The sequence below is a fragment of the Sorex araneus genome, chromosome 1, assembly GCF_027595985.1.
Source record: "Sorex araneus isolate mSorAra2 chromosome 1, mSorAra2.pri, whole genome shotgun sequence".
In the NCBI taxonomy this organism is placed as follows: domain Eukaryota; kingdom Metazoa; phylum Chordata; class Mammalia; order Eulipotyphla; family Soricidae; genus Sorex; species Sorex araneus.
In genome coordinates this window covers 225,587,137-225,603,802 of record NC_073302.1, presented here as the reverse complement: position 1 = coordinate 225,603,802, position 16,666 = coordinate 225,587,137, and the positions used below count along the sequence as shown (strand labels likewise).

The 16,666-nt window shown below is 46.6% G+C and overlaps 1 protein-coding gene across 2 annotated transcripts in view; it reads right to left on the bottom strand.

The window, feature by feature from the left end:
• The window catches only part of SPATA13 (spermatogenesis associated 13), a 329,725-nt gene that overhangs the window by 175,960 nt on the left and 137,099 nt on the right, over positions 1–16,666 (bottom strand). The gene's annotated exons all lie outside the window — the stretch shown is intronic.

Genomic DNA, 16,666 nt, shown 5'->3' with positions numbered 1-16,666 from the left:
AAGCTCTTGGGTCACCGAGATTCCATATGGAGTAGGCGGAGAGAGTGTACCTGTTCCATCTGGGGTGCCCCAATGAAATTGGCTCAGTGTGGGGCCTGGGGAGATCTCCTGCTCTGTGGTATCTTCTGAGACTTGTTGCTGTGTCTTTGGTTTTTTGATCTCTTTCAAGTCTTATTTATGGGTCTCTGAAGCAAGTCTAGTAGTAGAGTTTACAGGGTGGTGCTGGAGTTGATTCATAGGGGTAGCTGTCAGTGCTTCCATGTGTGTTGGAAAGCAGGGGAGGTAGCCCACCCCAACTCCGTGAAAGCCTGGAGATTTCAATCACAAAACCCATATACCAGAATTTTCAGCAGATTGTATCTTGGTGAGATGCATCCTTAGATGATGGAGTCAGGCTGGGGGTATGGCAGCGATTTTGAATTGTGGAAGCAAGTGGATGCTGGGGGCTCTGACTTGGGCAGGCACAGGCCAACCTGACCCTCTCCGATTTACCCCAGTCCTGTTCAGCCATGCACGGGTCCGAGATTAGCTGAGCTTTTGGTCTCTTTAGAGATTTATCTATGGGTCTCTGAGATAAGGCTAATAAATGAGCTTGTATATAGCTGAGCCAGAGGTTTGTTTGTGGGCATGGCTCCCACATACCTAACTTTTGGTCGTTTAATTTCTTGGTAAAATTGGTCCCAAGTTGTTGGGGGTCCAGCAAAAGGCACGGCGCTAATTTGGGGGTGTCAGGAAGCATAAAGCCACCATCAGGCTGCTGATTTACTCGTCCCGCAGGTACAGGCTAAACTGTTGGCAGCATCATACCCTCTGCTAATGAATTTCTTAAAGAGAGAAGCAGAACGGCCAGTGGTGGCTTGTGGCAGGGACTTGAGAGGCAGGTGTCTGTCTAAAGCATGTCCCTTCTGACCTGACTGCTTCACACTAGCAGCTCTGACCTCCGAGGGTGGCTACGTTTCTCTCCTCTGTGGGCCATCACATTCTTCTCCACAGTCATGCATTTCTCCATCCTCCCTGGCCTCACAGGACTAAAACATTACCCAGTAGAGCCAGAGCGATAGTACAGTGGGGAAAAGCACTTACTCTGTACGGAGTCAACTTGGGTTTGATTTCCAGCAATATGGGCCCCTGAGCACTACCAGGAATGATCCCTGAGCACAGAGCCAGGACTAAGCCCCAAGTACAGCCAGCTTAAAGTCCAAAATAAATAAATAAAACTTTACGCAGATTTGGGCAGGGATGAAAAGGGGGGTATTGTCCTGCATCACAGGTTCAAGGAGTTATAGACAAAAGGCAAGGAGATGGCTCCAAGTGCTCCCCAAAACTTGCTGTCCATGGTCTAACCTTTGCTGTCACTACAACGAGGCTCTTTCCCAGGATCCTGGCATGCAGAGACTTGGGGGTAACTGTCGGAGGCTGAACAGCTGTGAACAGGGGGCTCTGAGGCCAGGGACATGCAGAGATCCAACTCAGAGTTGCTTAGCTGCCAGCGGAAAGCTTGTGAGCGGGTAGGCTCCCGTAGAGCAGTGGTGGCCTTCAGAGGGGAGGGAGAGCCTTGCCTCTGGGTACCCCCTGCAGGCTGGGACAGTGTCGAGAGTCTCCTGTCTTCCCTGGTGTTTGAATGTGGGGATATGACCGGAGGAAGGCTGGCGTCTGGTCTCCTTGCTCTGTGTGTGTGTGCCCACGAGCGTCTGTGGTTAGCGAGATGGTGGAATCCGAGAGAGCCTACTCAAATCCCCTTAGCACACACAGTGACTGGCCTCCCCAGGAAGAGGGTCTCGGCTCTGCAGAGTGGGCACTGTGAGAACTACTTCAGGTCCAGGGGCAGATTCAGTGGCTTACAATGCTTTCCTAGTGAGTGTATGGTTACAAGTTCAACACCTGGCGGGTGCCAGATGCTTTTGAACGCCACCCTGGCTACCCCGCTAACTCTGGTCCTGGGAACAATTTCCAGCCACACTGCAGTGAGGTGTGTGTGCAGGTAGTGCAGGGATCTGAGCACCCAGGAACTAAGCGTTTGAGCACCACTGCTCAGGGGTGCGTGTGGCCCCGGTCCCCACAGTGACATCAGAACCAGCCAGAGAAAGGGCCTCACTAACTTACCCTTATCAATACAGAGTCACAGGTCCATGTTAGGTGTGCCTGGCACAGGCCCTTTGGCTCGTGGAACACAGGGAGCTTCAGTGAGAAGTAGGTTCGCCTGTCCACTTTTCAGGGACCAGGCCCAGGCCAGCTGTATCTCCCTGCAGTGACTTCATCCAAATCCAGGTAAGCCCGCTACCATGACTCCCGTAGCAAAGATGTGTAGTCACAACTCACCTCAGGACACCACAGCCAGAGAACAAAGTACTGAGATTCCTTCCTTCCTTCCTTCCTTCCTTCCTTCCTTCCTTCCTTCCTTCCTTCCTTCCTTCCTTCCTTCCTTCCTTCCTTCCTTCCTTCCTTCCTCCCTCCCTTTCTTCCCTCCTTCCCTCCTTCTCTTCCCTCCCTCCCTCCCTCCCTCCCTCCCTCCCTCCCTCCCTCCCTCCCTCCCTCCTTCCTTCCCTCCTTCCTTCCTTTTTTTTTTGCTTTTTTTTTTTGGTCACACCCAGCAATGCACAGGGGTTACTCCTCACCCTGCACTCAGGAATTACTCCTTGCTGTTCTTGGGGGACCATATGGGATGCTGGGGATCGAACCAGGTCTGCCACGTGCAAGGGAAACACCCTACCCGCTGTACTATCGCTCCTCCCCCCTCCCTCCCTCCCTCCCTCCCTTTCTTTCTTTCTTTCTTTCTTTCTTTCTTTCTTTCTTTCTTTCTTTCTTTCTTTCTTTCTTTCTTTCTTTCTTTCTTTCTTTCTTCCTTTCTTTCTTTCTTCCTTTCTTCCTTTCTTTCTTCCTTTCTTCCTTTCTTTCTCTCCTTCCTTCCTTCCTTCCTTCCTTCCTTCCTTCCTTCCTTCCTTCCTTCCTTCCTTCCTTCCTTCCTTCCTTCCTTCCTTCCTTCCTTCCTTCCTTCCTTCCCTGCTTGTTTTGTTCTCATACTACCCTTTACAATGCTCAGGAGTAACTCCTGACTCTGCACTCAAATGACCATATGAAACGCTGGGGATTGGAAACGATGGAACCTAGATTGGCCGCATACAAGGCAAAAACTTTACCTACTGTACTATCTCTCCAGTCCCAAGACGCCCCATTTCTGTCCCTCTCCCATATTAGCCTTTTCTCCAGTTTGGAGGCTAGTTCCATGTCTCTGTGGTCACATTTCCTTCAGATGTGAACCAGGCTGCTGGAAGCTTCAGAAGTTTTTTCAGCCCCTCGGAGTGGTGTGGGTGGGTCTTGCTTCAATGTCCCCTCAAAAAACGCATCACTTTTTATAGGGGACCTGGGGAGAAACACAAGCTATGTGGAAAACAACATTTGTAATTCAGAAAACTCATTTCTCTTTCTCTGCCTTGATTCATTCATTTTTAAACAACGAATCAACCATGGGTTGGTCCACAGTAGGTATATATGAATGACCAGGGGTGTGTGGCCTGCATGGCCTGACCACTCCCACGTACCTTGCTGGCCTCCCTCTCCTCTACCCTGTTGGTTTCACTCTCCACTGAGGGTGGTTTCGCTTGTTTTGTAGTTACATGTTGGAGAAAGCTGGAGGAGAACAGAGACATTAAGGGAGGGGAGAAGCAGAAAGGCCTGCAGCTCCCCTGGATCTCCAGCTCTTGCTACAAAGCCTTGAACGCTAAGGGCATCCCAGAGGGCTGGCCCTTGGCATGGAGGCGTTGTTGGGTTTGGAATGGGCCAGAGGCCAGAAAACAGTGTGCAAGGCAGTGGGGAACCTCAGATCAAGGACCCTGTCTTCCCTCTATGTCTCTCTGGCCTACAGTGCTCTGCTTCACGGACAGATTCTGTGAAGGCAGTGCCCAGCTCTGCTTGCACCCAGCCCGGGAAGGTATCTGTTCGGTAGGATGCCAGGAGCTGCATGGGTGCACAAACAGGGCCTGGTGAATGGCAGAGGGTGACTCGGGCTAACAGTGCCTGAGCAGGGTGTCTGCTGAGCCGGCCTTGCATTTTCCAGGGGAAGAAAACTGAATGGCTTTGAAGGAATCTTTGTCTATGAGGCACAATTCCAAACTCTTAGTCATTTTCGTGCTCTACTGAATTCCTGTGAAATGCAGAGCACACAAAATGCCAACAAAACGTACCCTTTTCTTGTTGTTCTGTTTCTGGACCGGACCCAGGGGCTAATCCTGGCCTGGGGCTCAAGAGGCCTTCCCAGCAGAGCTCAGGGGACCATGTGGTACCAGGGATCAAACCCGGATTTCCACATGCAAAAACATATGTTTCAATTCCTTAAGCATCGTCCCAGGTTACCCGCCCCCCCCCCCCCATTCCTCATATATAGTATCCTTAAAGGGAAAATCCCCAACACTCATGTGACATCAATGGGAAAGAAATGTGCATGCATTAAAAAGGCATAATATCTCTTCTGTGGCCCTTCCAATCAGCCTGCAGAATCTCAATCTGATGTGAAAGGATGAACAAAACCCAAACAAGCCCAGGGGCTGGAGCGATAGCACAGCAGGTAGGGCGTTTGCCTTGCATGCGGCCGACCCGGGTTCGAATCCCAGCATCCCATATGGTCCCCTGAGCACTGCCAGGAATAATTCCTGAGTGTAGAACCAGGAGTAACCCCTGTGCATCGCCGGGTGTGACCCAAAAAGCAAAAAAAAAAAAAACCCAAATAAGCCCAAACTAAGGAAATCACTGCTTGGAGATCACCGATGATAGCAAAGCCAAAGAAGACCACAATGCTGAAGAACGGTAAGAGTCTGGAGAAAACACCTCTTGGATTGAGTTTTGGACCAAAGGAAGAGGGGTGGGTTGGGGGTGCATGCAGGCTGGGAAGTGGGACAGCACATCCCAAATCAAACTGACAGATGAACACAAAGCATTGCTGGTGTCAACACTCCGGCTTAGATCTCGCACTGTGGTTATGTCAGATGTTGGTATTAGGGAATATTAGGGGAAAATACCTTTTTTTTTTATTATTGTACATCTAAAATTACTTTTGATGTTGAAGGTTAAAAATAACCTTCAAAGATGATTCTTTCCATATTGCTCTAACTTTGGTTTTTTGTTTGTCTGTTTTTTTGCTTTTTGGGTCACACCCGGCAATGCACAGGGGTTAACTCCTTGCTCTGCACTCAGGATAACTCCTGGCAGTGCTCGGGGGACCATGTGGGATGCTGAGAATCAAGCCCGGGTAGGCCATGTGCAAGGCAAATGCCCTACCCCCTGTGCTATCACTCCAGCCCTGCTCTAACTTTGGGACTGAAAATTGTAAGTCGGAAAAGTTTGCTGAATTGCTTTGGTAACAAAGCGGAAAAATGGGGAAAAAACGTTTTATGTCCTTTGTATAATTACACGTGCTGAGGTGTCCGTAATTTTTTTTCTAAGCAATATTAAACTGCTTCTTAAAAATTTGCATTCAGGAATTGTTTCTCCAAGTTTCCCGTGAGAGGCCAGACCAGGTGGGTAAAAGCCTATTTGAAGCTCAACAGCCTATTTGCCAGCCCAAGTTAAATAGCAGTTTTGAAGGGAAGGAAAGGCCAGACCTGCCCAAAGCAGTGGTTAGTCTGCTCTGATACAGCACATTATAGCCCTTGAAGTGAAACATCAATTAAGAGGAAAAAAAAAAGACAACATTCACTTAATATACCTGCCTTGCTTTCCTTTAAGCAGCTCAGGCGTCACAGTCTGTGGTGCAAAAGACAATTCATTGGTTGCCCTACTTTTTTGCCTACTGAAAAAACACCCTTTATTCACCAGGCATTAGGCTACAAAGTACAACAGGACCATGATGGTCCCCTAATGGGAGGATTCCTACCTTAAAAGAGACTGTCCCGATTAATTATGCCATATTAATATGCTCTTTAGTTGACAATCATGCAAACTGTTCTTGGAGCACAGGAGAGGGAGAGAGGATTAGTTCAGGCAAAGGTCCAATAAGGCTTTGAGGGATATATAGGAGTCTTTCAGCCAGAAGGAAATCTCACAGAAGGAAATCTCACACTCGGTATAAGAGTTGAGCATGACTAGAACATGCAGGGAAGCAGAAACTGATGGAAGAAGAGACACAGTTAAAAGATGCCCTTCAGCATGAAAAGTTTCATGCTGAGTGAAATGAGTCAGAAAGAGAGAGACAGACATAGAAAGATTGCACTCATCTATGGTATATAGAATAACAGAGTGGGAGACTAACACCCAAGAACTGTAGAAATAAGTACCAGGAGGTTGACTCCATGGCTTCGAGGCTGGCCTCACGTTCCGGGGAAAGGTCAACTCAGAGAAGCGATCACCAACTACATTGTAGTCGAAGGCCATGTGGGGGAAGGGAGTTGCGGGCTGAATGAGGGCTAGAGACTGAGCACAGTGGCCACTCAACACCTTTATTGCAAACCACAACAGCTAATTAGAGAGAGAGAACAGAAGGGAATGCCTTGCCACAGTGGCAGGGTGGGGTGGGGGGGAGATGGGATTGGGGAGGGTGGGAGGGACGCTGGGTTTACGGGTGGTGGAGAATGGGCACTGGTGAAGGGATGGGTTCCCGAACTTTGTATGAGGGAAGTATAAGCACAAATAGTGTATAAATCTGTAACTGTACCCTCACGGTGATTCTCTAATTAAAAATAAATAAATTTAAAAAAAAAAAGATGCCCTTCAGGCTGGAGTAATAGCACAGCGGTAAGGCATTTGCCTTGCACGCGGCCAACCCGGGTTCGATTCCCAGCATCCCATATGGTTCCCTGAGCACTGCCAGGAGTAATTCCTGAGTGCAAAGCCAGGAGTAACCCCTGCGCATCACTGGGTGTGACCCAAAAAGCCAAAAAAAACAAATGCCCTTCAAGGGACTGGAAAGATAGTACAGTGGTCAGGGTGCTTGTCTTGCATACAATCAACCTGGGCTGATCTCTGCACTTCATATGGCCACCTAAGTCCCACCAGAAAACCAGAAATGGTCCTTGAGCACAGACTAGGTGAAATTCCTTAGCACCACCAAGTGTGACTCCCTCCCTCCCCAAATAATAATAAAGGAGAAAAAAATATTCCCTTCACTAGAATTCTCCAGAACACAGAATGAACTAATTCTTACCATATTAACCTTCACCCATTCTCCCTTCAAGATTATATGAAACATAGATGTAAGGTTCAGAAAGGTCGCTCTAGAGTTGGAAGCCTGCCTCATGAGTGGGCGAGGAGAGGACAGCTGGAATAGAGAAGGGATCACTAAGACAATGATGGTTGGAGGAATCAGTCGGGATGGGATATGTGTGTCGAAAGTAGATTAAAGGACCAAACATGATGACCTCTCAGTATCTGAATTGCAAACCATAATGCCCAAAAGTAGAGAGAGAGTATGGGGAATATTGTCTGCTATGGAGGCAGTGGGAGGGTGGGAAAAGTGGGGGTATACTGGGGATATTGGTGGTGGGGAACGTGTACTGGTGGAGGGATGGGTGTTTGATCATTGAGTGATTGTAACCCAAACATGAAAGCTTGTAACTCTATCTCACGGTGAATCAATAAAATGTTTTTAAAATGTGGCAAAAGGAATAAAAAAGATTGTATGAAACAGTTAAGCTTTGGTGGTCAGGCTGACAGAGATGTAGTAAAGATGCACCTGAGATGGAAATGCTGGTGCTCATTAGTTATAATAAATAAAAGTTTAAAATTCAACCCAGTGACTGGAGAGAAAATCAGGAAAGGCTTTCACACTGTTGACCTGGGCTTGATCCCAAGTACCACATAAGGTTCCCCAAGCACGACAAGAAGTGATCCCAGAACACAGAGTCTGGGGTAAGCATGCAGGTGTGTCCCCCAAACAAAAAACAAACAAAAATTAAACCAGATGTCATGGGTCTACCCATCTCAGTATGTCATCCATCTTGGTTTCATCATGTAAATGAACTACATAGATTCACAAAGGATACCTAGTTTAACTTTAGTACTGTACTTTTAATCAACATTTTAATGGTCATTGCTTTAGAAGGATCCACATAGGAACAGAAGTGCACATAGCCACGTTGGGGACCAAATGCTTAACCATGACAGAGAATAGGGCAGCTCTTCCAAGAATTCCAGTTCTATAGCTGACCCTATTTCTTCTGGGTTCAAGGAATTCTTAGCCCAGGTCTTCCCAGATCTCCAGTGGACAAAGAGCTTTGAAGATGAAAACCCCACAGTGTCACTTCCAACATCAATGAACATTTTATATTTCTGAAAACGTTCTCAGGCAGCAGAGAGAACAAACGGTGGGTTGATAATCTGAGCACCTCTGCAGTGGACTTCTGGCCTTTCGATTCTGAGTCCAGCATGGAATTCAAGGCTCATGGTGATCTAAATAGGAACAAACTTTAACTGGAACTGCTAGGGGCATGTGTGTGTGTGTGTGTGTGTGTGTGTGTGTGTGTGTGTGTGTGTGTACTAAACACAGCAGGGAAAGATCATGTCCCTATGTGCACCTGGAAATGGAACTAAACGCATGGAACTGATTGTGCCATTGAAGCACAAGATTATGCAGCTGGTTGGAAGTGCACAGGCCTTTAAAGGTGGGCTATAGCCCAAATGATGCAGATTTTGGAATAAGACCAGATATGATAATCAAGCTTGGCTGTTCTAAGTCAACAGCAAGCCACGTGGGACCACTTGACCCATGTAGAATATCCACCTGACTCGTAGTCTCTTTTTTGTCACTTTAGTGCTCAGTTACCTTTACTCTGAAATCTTTATTAATCTATGTTGTAAACTCTAGCCAACCGCGAACTTGGGAGACCACAACTCTCCACAGCAAATTGGAGCGATGGATGAGAAGCTACACATTTCTCTCTGAAGTGGCACGTACCTCCCAGTTTTGGTTCAAGTTCCATCCCAATGTCCCTTCCAGGTTTTGTTTCATGTGCAGTGTTGGGCTAAAGCGTGGTCTTCTTCCAAAGAAACAACTGAGGCTGTGGAGATGATCTTATTTGAAAAGCGTTTGTTTTGTTTTGGGGGCAGTACCCAACTGTGTTCAGGGATTGCTCCTGGTTCTTTGCTCAGGGACAACTCTTGACTATTCTCAAGGGACCATACGTGTTACAGGGATTAAACCTGGGTCGACCACATGCAAGGCAAACTCAGCTGTACTAGCTCTCCATCCAATTTTTTAGGTTTGGTTTTCATATAGGAGCCACAGTCTTTGGTGCTGGGGGAGGGAGCAGGCCTATCTGTGAGATTCCGGCCCTGGCAGTTCAGTGCTCAGCCAGGGTGTGTGCTGCTCAGGAATCACCAGAGCCACATCCAAAGTTGTCCAGGGGGTGCTGCAGGGCTAGTGCCAAATGCAGGTGCTAAGCCACAGCTTCAGCAAACAGCTCATAGACGCAGTGACATTAGCCTCTGATTAAGATGAGGCCATCCCCGCTAGAGAGGCAGTACAGTGGACAGAGTGCAGCCAACCCCTGTTCCATCTCTGGCACCCTAGATGGTCCCCCAAGCACCATCAGGAGTGATCCATGAGCGCAGAGTCAGAAGTAAGCCCTGAACACTTCTGGATGCAGCCCTCCAACACAAAAACAAAACAAGAGGAGGTCTTGCTTGCGTAGGGCAGGCACTGATGATGTCATCTTAGAAAACAGGGTAAGCATGGACAGAGACACTCAGGGACAGTGCCAGGAAAAGGCAAGGGCAGGGATTGCAGTGAGGAGCAATACTCTGGTCTGCAGGGCTGTGCTGGCCCCCAGCAGAAGAGGGAAGAGGCCCCAGGGAGCTTCCCTGACGTCTCAGGGAGAGCCCCAGCTCTGCCGAAACTCCCATTCGGATTTCCATGTTAGTTTCCACATCATGGGCCTGTGAGATCCATCTGTGCTGCTCGAAGGAGTTGAGTCTTCTGGTAATGTGCGATGGGAACCCCAGGGAATTAATGCGTGTCATTAAAGGTGTTGAAATTCATGTATATGATAGATGAAAATATTTTATGACTGAAATTAATTTTTATAATTTTTGGTCTCTTGGGTTATACAAGGCAGTGTCCAGGGACTATTTTAGGTCCTGAGTTGGATCTATGGCACTGCATAACCTGCATCCTCCAGTCCTGCCCCCACCCAGAACTTCGGGGTGTGACAAAAATATGAAGAAAAGAGGGCAAGAGGATAGTATAGGCATTTACTTCGCATGAAGTCAACCCTGTTTCAATCCCAGGTTTTGCATATAGGGCTGTAAGCACTGCACAGAGTCAGGAATAGGTCCTGAGCACAGCTGGGCATGGCCCCAAAAGTGGGGAAAAATAGAGAGAAAGAAAGCGGAAGGAAGGAAAGAAGGAAGGAAGGAAGGAAGGAAGGAAGGAAGGAAGGAAGGAAGGAAGGAAGGAAGGAAGGAAGGAAGGAAGGAAGGGAGGGAGGAAGGGAGGAAGGGAGGAAGGGAGGGAGGGAAGGAAGGAAGGAAGGAAGGAAGGAAGGAAGGAAGGAAGGAAGGAAGGAAGGAAGGAAGGAAGGAAGGAAGGAAGGAGGGAGGGAGGGAGGGAAGGAGGGAGGGAACGGAAGGAAGGAAGGAAGGGAAGGAGGGAGGGAAGGGAAGGAGGGAGGGAAGGGAGGGAGGGAGGGAAGGAAGGGAGGGAGGGAAGAGAGGGAGGGAGGGAAGGAAGGGAGGGAGGGAAGGAAGGGAGGGAAGGAAGGAAGGAAGGAAGGAAGGAAGGAAGGAAGGAAGGAAGGAAGGAAGGAAGGAAGGAAGGAAGGAAGGAAGGAAGGAAGGAAGGAAGGAGGGAGTGAACAGAAGGAAGGAAGGAGGGAGGGAAGGAAAGGAAGGAAGGAAAGAAGGAAGGAAGGAAGGAAGGAAGTGAACAAAAGGAAGGAAGGAAGGAAGGAAGGAAGGAAGGAAGGAAGGAAGGAAGGAAGGAAGGAAGGAAGGAAGGAAGGAAGGAAGTGAACAAAAGGAAGGAAGGAGGGAGGGAAGGAAAGGAAGGAAGGAAGGAAGGAAGGAAGGAAGGAAGGAAGGAAGGAAGGAAGGAAGGAAGGAAGGAAGGAAGGAAGGAAGGAAAGAAGGAAGGAAGGAAGGAAGGAAAGGAAAGGTAGAGATAAGAAGGGAGAATAGAGGAGAGAGGAGGGGAGAAGGGAGGATAGAAGAAAGAAGGCCACAAATAGTGCAGAGTAGCAGGACCGGTAGGTGAGGCACATTCCCCATTGCCTACCCCCTGCCCAAACACAGAAACAAACACAAACACATACACATACACACAGACACAGACTCTCTGACTCTCTGACTCTCTGACTCTCTCTCTCTCTCTCTCTCTCTCTCTCTCTCTCTCTCTCTCTCTCCAGAAAACAAACAAAAAAAGTCTCTAAAACACTATTGTGCTCCTTCACTTAATAAAATAGCAAATATTAAGTATAATCCACTGTCAGTGTAGACCCAGGCAGGAGTAAGCTGATATACTAAAACTAAAACACCACTGGATAAAGTGCAGAACTGATACAACTTGACTAAGAAGCAATTTGTCAACCCTTATTACATTAGTAATCTCCCCTGGGCATCTGCTCAGACTCAAGAGGAACAAAGAGAATGTCAAGAACACATAGTAAGGAAAAGCAGTTGCCAGCGGCCGAGAGAAAAGGAAAGAGGCCTGAGGGAGCAGAGGCCATTCAAGTCCCTGACTCTCTGACCTTTCCTGTTCTAACCACCTGTTCGTGGCTGAGACTCAAATTCTCAAGCAAAAGTCTGAGAGCACAAGCACTTTTGATAATATTTAATATCACATCTTGACATCACTTCTTTTGTTGTTCTGTTTTCTGAGCCTCGCCTCCCATGTTGGGGGCCAGCATGTATCTGGTGGTGCTCAAGAGGTCCTGTGGTACCAGAAATTGAACCTGGGCCTGTACTGGCCAGATCTGCACTCCACTCCTTTGAATTATTGCACAGGTTCATTTCTCATCTTTATCATGTTTTTTTTCTGTGTACTTGATAATTCTTAAGCTGAATTTAAGGAAGTCTTATTTCAAAATCCCACTCTAGCCTTAAAAATTATAATGTACACTACATTCTACCCCTCTTCTCATTAAAAGAAGAGTTTTTAAACTCTGCAGCTTTCTCTGTTATCAAGCTCTGCAACTTTCTTGTTGCAGAGTTAATTTCTCATGGAACTCTCAAAGGAAAGTTCTATATTCTCAACATTACTCAAGAGAAACGTACAGTTCAGATTCATGGCTAACCAGAAGCCAACCCAGAGATTGGCTGTGTCATCAGCTGAGTTCAGTTGCCTTTTATTCTACTGGGACAGCAACAAAGTATTGGCACTGACCTTGTCAAAGTTGGAGGACACTTAGAATTCATCTCACAGATGAGGAAGCATAAGTCCAGAGGCTTCGATGAGTTTGCAACTCAGCACATGGCTACCTGTCTCCACTGACACAGGACTGGATATTTTGTCTAATTCCACAAACCACACAGCTCTGCTTGTGACCAGGTCCTTAAGATTCTTTTTTTTTAAATTTATTCTTTTATTGAATCACCATGTGGAAAGTTACAAAGCTTTCAGGTTTAAGTCTCAGTTATACAATGCTCGAATACCCATTCCTTCACCAGTGCACATATTCCACCACCAAGAATCACAGCACACCTCTCCCATTCCCCCCACCTCCCCAACCCCCCACCCCGCCTGTGTAACTGATAAATTTTACTTTACTTTCACTTTACTTTGATTACATTCAATATTTCAACAAAAACTCACTATTATTATTTGGAGTTTCTCCCAAGGTCCTTAAGATTCTTGACACGAATATTTCTCGTAGACCTGCAGTGTACTAGCCTTGGGTGGGGGGCTCTCTGCCCAAATCGGGTCAATACCTTTGCTAGAGAGGGTGGTCCCAAAGCTGAGCCTGTCACTTTGGCTTGGGAGATCTAAAAGTCAAATTTATCTACTGAGTTTTCTGACCTTCCTAGTTATTTCTGTGTTTGTATTTGTGTATTTAAAAACAAGAACAAAATATTTTTTAATGTGTGCCCTGGCAGTAAAAAGACAATTTAGAACCTCAGACAAAAATAATTTTCTGTAAATAAAAATCTGTTTAGGAAAACTTTTCTCCCACACACTAGCCCAGCCAGGCTCCAAGATCTCCAAACAGCCTCTCAGGCTGACTTTTTCAAATGGCAACCAAAAGGACCTTCACTTGCCTTGGGAAAGTGAACCCATTAAGTTTGTTTGCTTGTTTGTTTTTCCCAAGTTTTTTTTTTATTGAATCACTTACGCCCATTCTCCACCAGTGTACATTTCCCAGCACTGGTGTCCCTAGTTTCCCTCCCATCACCCCACTCCCACCCCACCCCCAGCCTGACTCTATGGCAGGTACTTCCCTCCTCTCTCCTCTCTCTCTCTCTCTCTCTCTCTCTCTCTCTCTCTCTCTCTTTCTCTCTCTCACACACACACAGACACACTTTTTAAGCATTGTGGTGAACCCACTGCTTTTAGGAGATCAAAAGATTCATCTCAGAAGTGATTCTACTCCCACTTTCTTTCAGGTTGTGCAAGATTTACAAACTTTTGTGAGAATAAAACGCTTGCCTTAAGTCAGACAAATGAAAGAGAAAGGATTCTAGCTGGGCATTGACTCGGTAAAAGCATTTCGTAAAGTTCTCTTTATCTAGCAGGAATTTCCATGGCATTCTGTGCCATGACTGATGACTTCAGCTCCTGGGCCATGAATGTGGCTCAGCAGCAAAGATCTTGCCCTGCATATGAGAGATCTAGGTTTGATCCCCAGCATCACAAAAAAAAATTTTTGAAGTCCTAATTTAGGGGTCATTTTAACACTGAATGAATGTAATTTTATAGGATATACAGGTGTTTTTTTTTTATTGGATCACTGCGAGATACAGTTTTACAAAGATTTCATGTTTGAGTTTCAGTCATACAATGATCAAACATCCATCCCTCCACCAGTGCACATTTTCTACCACCAATGTCTCCAGTATCTCACCCCTCATCCCACTACTACCACTGCTTCTGTGGCAGACAATTTCCCCCATACTCTGTCTCTACTTTTGGGCATTATGGTTTGCAATACAGATACTGAGAGGCTATTACGTTTGGTCCTTTATCTACTTTCAGCACACATCTCCCATCCCGAACGATCTCTCCAACCATCACTGACTTAGTGATCCCTTCTCTATCCCAGCTGCCTTCTCCCAAAACTCATGAGGCAGGCTTCTGACTATGGAGCAATCTTCCTGGCCCTTGTGTCTACTGTCCTTGGGTGTCTGTCTCATATTATGTTATTTTCTACTCCACAAGTGAGTGCAGTCATTCTATGTCTGTCCTTGTCTTTCTGACTCATTTCACTTAGCATGATGCTCTGATAAGCAAATTTCATGACTTCATCTCTCCTAACAGCTGCATAGTATTCCATTGTGTAGATGTACCAAGTTTCTTTAACCAGTCATCTGTTCTAGGGCACTTGGGTTGTTTCCAGATTTTGGCTATTGTGAATAGTGCTGCAATGAATATATGGGTGCAGATGTAATTTCTACGGTGCTTTTTTGTATCCTCGGGATATATTCCCAGAAGTGGTATTGCTGGGTCATATGGAAGATCAATTTCTAACTTTTTAAAGAATGCCCATATTGTTTATCCAAAAGGCTGGACCAGTCAGCATTCCCATCAACAATGAAAGAGAGTCGCTTTCTCTGCACATCCATGATAGCGCTGGCTGTTCTTGTTCTTTTTGATGTGTGCCATTCTCTGTGGTGTGAGATGATATCTCATTGTTGTTTTAATTTGCATCTCCCTGATGATTAGTGATATAGAGCATTTCATGTGACTTTTGGCCATTTGAGGATGATATACAGTTTTTAAAGTATGAATTTGTGGATGCCAGAGCAATAGTAGCACAGGTTAGTCAATTGTCTTGTATATGGCAGACCCAGGTTCGATCCTGACATCCCATATAATCTCTAGGTGTGATCCTTGGACACAGAGCCAGGAAAAAGCCCTGAGTGCCACTGGGTATGGCCCCAAAACAACAAAAAAAAACCCAAAAAGATAAAATATGGATTTGTTTTAGGGTTGGTTTTGGGGTCACACCTGGCAAGGGTCAGGGGCTACTCCTAGCTCTGAGATTGTGGGATCCAATATAATGCTGGGACTGAATCCTAGTTGGTTGCATGCAAGACAAAAATGCTTTCAACTCCTACCTAATTCTCTAGCCCTGGAAGCATTTTAACAATGTTAAATTTTGGTATTGAAAATAAATCATTTTTATTTTTATATATTATGTCATATAATAATTATATGTCACAGATAAATAGGTAATTATATGATTTATTATAGATAAATACATTCTATAAAATAAAATTATTTTGTATGGCATATTAAAAATTTAAAGTTTGAACTGATAAAAAATATTTTGTGTAGAATATAAAATACATAATAATGACAAAAATATAATACAATGAAATGATAAGTGAACAGATTCCAAATGAAAGCACTATAGATGTAAGCAGGCAGCAGCCTCCCGTGGTTCAGACCAGGCAGAGGGTCTGGCTGCTCCTGCACAGGTCTGGGGATCAGAGACAAGCGTCTGCCCGCAGGAAGTGCAGGGCTCGGCTGCTCACTGACATGGAACCCAGGTACAGGTATCACCTATGCCAGAGAACAAAGTGCATGACTTGGGCCCTCCAGTGATGCTTTTCCAGAGGAAGGTCAGCTGTGGGAAATCTGAAGGACGGGACAGGCCGACGAGAGATTCTACAGAGCCTGTAGAATCTTTTATGTAAAGGAGGTTTGGACCACACCCGGGATGCTCAGGGCTCACTCCTGGCACTGTGTTCAGGGGTTACTCCCTGTGGGGTGCTCAGGTTAGAACTGGGGTTGTCTGCACCCAAGGCAAGCCCCTCATCTGCTGTAGGAAATATTTAAAACTAGGTCATCGAAGGCCTGAGGCTTGTGCCCTTGATTCCATAAGGTGAATGACCCCAAATCAGGGGGTTGACGGGAAGCATCTTCTCTCATACACAGCCCTATCTCCAAGGCAGACAAGTGTGTATGTATGGAGCATCCAGTCCCTGGGTCATCCATGTGCTGTCCTCCCTCTCCCATCCCTCCAGCCCCCTTGAAACTCCAGGTCCCTGTCCTCTTCCTTAGCTCAGAATAATCCTGTTTTGCTCCATTTCCTTTAGTATTTGTATTCACCCCCATTTGTATTCATCCAGGGACTATAAAGCCAAGCTCCCGCAAGAAAGCAACACAGAGTGTCTCTTGCCCCTGCCCCTGACTGTCTTCACCAGGGCCCCTCAGAGGAAATGGGTTTCAGTTTCCCTCCCCGCCCTGAGCAGAGCCCCTGCAGCTGAAGACCTCTGGAGCCCAGCCATAGCCATACTTAAGACCACTCTCCACACATTCAGATGAGCCTCACATATGTAGGAACCAGCAGAGGAACCCAGGTGTGTGGGACCTGGGGCTGAGATCTCCAAGGCTGCTCGGATTGGGACTGGGCCTCTTCTGCCCAGATCCCCCATTTTCCAGTAGTTAGGCAGTCACACTCAGGGACTGCCCCCGGCACCATGTAATCCCACCAACAGCCAACATCCAGAGACTATAGAAACCAAGCTCTTGGAAGCGCATGGCCAAACAACATCTTATCACCTAGTTCTCCCTATGGGAGAACTG